The sequence below is a fragment of the Aegilops tauschii genome, chromosome 1, assembly GCF_002575655.3.
Source record: "Aegilops tauschii subsp. strangulata cultivar AL8/78 chromosome 1, Aet v6.0, whole genome shotgun sequence".
NCBI classification, from domain to species: Eukaryota; Viridiplantae; Streptophyta; class Magnoliopsida; order Poales; family Poaceae; genus Aegilops; species Aegilops tauschii.
Window position 1 is genome coordinate 274,684,362 of NC_053035.3, and position 5,709 is coordinate 274,690,070.

Sequence of the window (5,709 nt, forward strand, 5' to 3'; positions counted from 1 at the left end):
AGTTGCTGCTCTGGCTCTAGTTCGCGCTACTCCTCCAAGAGCTGCTGCTCCGGCTGCTATCTGCTATCGTGTTCCCCATCGAACGCCTGCTGATTTAGATCATTGTTTCTCTACTACTAGTGCTCGAGCGGCCTAAACTACATGTGAAGTGCCTCTCTGCTACCAGTGCACTCAGTTATTCATAGAAATAGGAAATTTTCCTATGGCACTCTATTATTCAATTATTCATGCATTTCATTGAAAGGAATGGAGCAAAATATCCACCTGGACCTACTTTTCAAAATCCTATGCATGAAAACAAGAACAAGTGCATTAGTGGTAGAATAACATTCTAACTGCACACGCTTTCATACGGTTTCACTTTAATTAGGCCATGTTTTCTTTGCATTCCTCTGCTCTTCCAATTCCTGTGAACCAAACACCCAAGTTGACAGAAATCTTGTGTTTACAAATGCTCTGTTTCCCACGTGGATTCCTATCCTATTCCAGTGTTTTTCCTATCCCAGCGTTTTCAGAATCCTGCAAGCCAAAGGAGATCTTATAGAATTACTTCATTTACAAATAGGTGTCGAAGAAAACTTTGCATGGTTTGTCCTGCTCCTGCCGCGACGTCGTTCACCTCCATTGACAGAAGCATCCACCAAACCAGACATCATGACTCCTGACCGTCTTTCACCGCCTCAGATTTCCTTCCCTGCCGCCGGCACCCACCGCAACTGCATCACCATCATCGACTTAGCAAATGAACCCGAGGAGTACACGGGTCCACAAGAGAGGTCACACTCTTTTGTTTCTGCTTCTGTTATGCATTGCTTAATATTACTGATACGCCTCCAACGTATCTACAATTTTTGATTGTTCCATGCTATTATCTTATCCATCTAGGATGTTTTATCTGCATTTGTATGCTATTTTATATGATTTTTGGGACTAACCTATTAACCCAGAGCCCAGTGCCAGTTTCTGTTTTTTCCTTGTTTTTGAGTATAGCAGAAAAGGAAAATCAAACGGAGTCCAATTGACCTAAAATTTCACGGAGATTATTTTTGGAAGAAGCCCACGGAGTACTGGAGATGGTCCAGAAGAGTCCCGAGGCACCCATGAGGGTGGGGGCGCGCCCTACCCCCCTGGGCGCGGCCCCCTACCTCGTGGCCGCCTCGGAGACCCCCCTGACTTGTTCCCGACGCCAACACCTCTTATATATACCCAAACTTCCAGAAAGAAACCTAGATCGGGAGTTCCGCCGCCGCAAGCCTCTGTAGCCACCAAAAACCAATCGGGACCCTGTTCCGGCACCCTTCCGGAGTGGGGAACCATCACCGGTGGCCATCTTCATCATCCCGGCGCTCTCCATGATGAGGAGGGAGTAGTTCACCCTCGGGGCTGAGGGTATGTACCAGTAGCTATGTGTTTGATCTCTCTCTATCTCTCTCGTGTTCTTGATTTGGCACGATCTTGATGTACCACGAGCTTTGCTATTATAGTTGGATCTTAAGATGTTTCTCCCCCTCTACTCTCCTGTAATGGATTGAGTTTTCCCTTCGAAGTTATCTTATCGGATTGAGTCTTTAAGGATTTGAGAACACTTGATTTATGTCTTGCATGTGCTTATCTGTGATGACAATGGGATATTCACGTGATCTACTTGATGCATGTTTTGGTGATCAACTTGCGGGTTCAATGACCTTGTGAACTTATGCATAGGGGTTGGCACACGCTTTCGTCTTGACTCTCCGATAGAAACTTTGGGGCACTCTTTGAAGTTCTTTGTGTTGGTTGAATAGATGAATCTGAGATTGTGTGATGCATATCGTATAATCACACCCACGGATACTTGAGGTGACATTGGAGTATCTAGGTGACATTAGGGTTTTGGTTGATTTGTGTATTAAGGTGTTATTCTAGTACGAACTCTATGATAGATCAAACGAAAAGAATAGCTTCGTGTTATTTTACTATGGACTCTTGAATAGATTGATCAGAAAGGACAACTTTGAGGTGGTTTCGTACCCTACAATAATCTCTTCGTTTGTTCTCCGCTATTAGTGACTTTGGAGTGACTCTTTGTTGCATGTTGAGGGATAGTTATATGATCCAATTATGTTATTATTGTTGAGAGAACTTGCACTAGTGAAAGTATGAACCCTAGGCCTTGTTTCCTAGCATTGCAATACCGTTTGTGCTCACTTTTATCATTAGTTACCTTGCTGTTTTTATAATTTCAGATTACAAAAACCTACATCTACTATCCATATTGCACTTGTATCACCATCTCTTCGCCGAACTAGTGCACCTATACAATTTACCATTGTATTTAGTGTGTTGGGGACACAAGAGACTCTTTGTTATTTGGTTGCAGGGTTGTTTGAGAGAGACCATCTTCATCCTACACCTCCCACGGATTTATAAACATTAGGTCATCCACTTGAGAGAAATTTGCTACTGTCCTACAAACCTCTGCACTTGGAGGCCCAACAACGTCTACAAGGAGAAGGTTGCATAGTAGACATCAAGCAATATCTGGCGCCGTTGCCGGGGAGGTGAGTGCTTGAAGTTATATCTTTAGATCTTGCAATCAAATCTTTTTGTTTCTTGTTTTATCACTAGTTTAGTTTATAAAAGAAAACTACAAAAAAATGGAATTGAGGGTGCCTCATATGCTTCATCTTTTTAATATCTTTCATGAAAATAATGATTCTGATAATTGTGCCAAAATGTTAGAAGAAGAATGCATCAAAATGTTTGGCACTAAATCTTTGAATGATGGGCATGATTGCAATGTTGTTAGTACGAACTCTTTGAATATCCATAGTACTAATGATGATTGCACTAGTCATGATGAAAATGTCTCTTATAAGCATGTCAATTTTTGTGGAGTGCATAGAGTTTGCAAGTACACACCAAATAGGGAAGATAGATTTTGCAAGAGGCATAAGTATTTAGAAACTAAATGGTTGCAAGAAAGGCTAGATGTTTGTGCTGAAAATTTAAATTTTCTTAGCCATCCTTGTGAACTTTGCAATGAACGTGGTCATTTAAATATCCAATGCAAATTGTTTCATGATCGAATCGTGTCCAAAAATTGTGATGACTTGATTTCCCTTGCACATCATAATGAACTTAGTTTGCTTTTGGGTTATGAAGAAATGAAACGTATAACTAAGAATATTACAGAATTTGCCCTTGAGAGAGTTCTAGATTTTGATCTAGAAGAAATTTTTATGTATTGTGCGGTGAATTGCATTGAAAATCCTTATATTGCCAATTACATAAAGACAAGAAAAAAAATAGAAGATGAAGAGAATACTAATGAAAGGGAAGAGACTTCCCAATATCCTCCTATTATTTCTTATGATGAATCAGGTAATGAGGAGGAGCCTTCTATTCAACCAATCTCATTAATAAGGAGCTCCAAAAAGAGGATTAAACCCACACATAATGTGAAGAAGAAAAAGAAAATACGGAGAAGCAAAGGTAAAAAGGTATCCCTCCCAAATGATGTTGCTCCTATTACTCATTGTGATGATGATAATTGCTATACTATTGGTGCTATCCATACTATTAATAATGAGAGTGATTATGCTTATGATATGAAAAGGCCCAAGCTTGGGGATGCTATGTTTGATGAGAATGACATGTTTGAGAATATATTTGCTGCAATTAATGTTTGTCCCAAGCTTGGGGATGCTATGTTTAATGAAGATGATATTTTTAGCCTCCCAAGTTTTGATGAGCAAATTTATTATGATGATAGCATGCCTCCTATTTATGATGATTATTGTGATGAAACTTATGCTATAAAAAGTAGTGATGATTATATTTATAAAACTTGTCATGATTATGATTACCCTTTTTCTGAACATTACCCTTTTAATATGGAAACAATTTATAGTATTTGAGTCTCTTATGATACTCCCACTATTCCGAATGAGAAGAATTTTGCTTATGTGGAGAGTAATAAAAATTCTATGCTTGTGCATCATGAAAATAGTGCTTTATGTGATAGTTATATTGTTGAATTCATTCATGATGCTACTGAAAATTATTATGAGGGAGGAATATATGCCTGTAGGAATTGCAATAATATCAAGTTTCCTCTCTATGTGCTTAAAATCTTGAAGTTATGCTTGTTTTGCTTTCCTATGCTAGTTGATTCTTGTTCCCATAAATTGTTTGCTCACAAAATCCCTATGCATAGGAAGTGGGTTAGAATTAAATGTGCTAGTCATATTCTTCATAATGCTCTCTTTATGTTTCAAGTCTTATCTTTTATGTGAGCATCATTGAAATCATCATGCCTAGCTAGGGGCGTTAAACGTTAGCGCTTGTTGGGAGGCAACCCAATTTTATTTTTTTCTTTGCTTTTTGATCCTGTTTAGTAATAAATAATTCATCTAGCCTATGGTTAGATGTGGTTTTATGTTTGAATTAGTGTTTGTGCCAAGTAGAACCTTTGGGAAGACTTGGGTGAAGTCTATGTGATCTTGCATTAAAAAAATAGAAACTATGATCTCACGAGATTAGCTGCCATTCTTTACTGGAGGGTGATTTTAGGTTGATTCTTTTTGCACATGATTAATAGACAAATTCCTCAAGTCCACAAATTTATTTCAGAATTTTTGGAGTTACAGAAGTATTCGAATGATACAGATTGCTACAGACTGTTCTGTTTTTGACAGATTCTGTTTTCTATGTGTTGTTTGCTTATTTTGATGAATCTATGAGTAGTATCGGAGGGTATGAACCATAGAGAAGTTGGGATACAGTAGATATTACACCAATATGGATTTAGAATGAGTTCACAACAGTACCTAAGTGGTGATTTATTTTCTTATACTAACGGAGCTTACGAGTTTTCTGTTGAGTTTTGTGTTGTGAAGTTTTCATGTTTTGGGTTAAGATTCGATGGACTATGGAATAAGGAGTGGCACGAGCCTAAGCTTGGGGATGCCCAAGGCACCCCAAGGTAATATTCAAGTACAACCAAGAGCCTAAGCTTGGGGATGCCCTAGATGGCATCCCCTCTTTCGTCTTCGTACATCGGTAACTTTACTTGGAGCTATATTTTTATTCACCACATGGTATGTGTTTTGCTTGGAGCGTAATTTTATTTTCTTTTGTTTTGCTTGCTGTTTGAATAAAATACCAAGATCTGAAATTCTTAAATTTTAGAGAGTCTTCACATAGTTGCACAATTATTCGACTACTCATTGATCTTCACTTATATCTTTTGGAGTAGTTTGTCATTTGCTCTAGTGCTTCACTTATATTTTTTTTAGCGCACGACGGTGGTTTTATTTTGAAGAAATAGATGAACTCTCATGCTTCAATTATATTATTTTGAGAGTCTTTTCGAACATCATGGTAATTTGCTTAGGTTATGAATTTAGTCCAAATATGATAGGCATCCAAGAGGGATATAATAAAAACTTTCATATAAAGTGCATTGAGTACTATGAGAAGTATGATTCTTTATGATTGTTTTGAGATATGAAGATTGTGGCACCCCAATCCGCATGGAGCAGGGGGCCTTCGCACGTCAGCCCAGGAGAACACTGACGCACGATAGGTCCATGATACATCATTCCAAGTACAATAATATTCATCAAATACGTGTGTATATGATTACATCATTAATGAATACAATTATCTGGCATAGCCCTAAGGCTATACGGATGGCAGGGGAAGTCTATTTAAATGGCGGCGGAA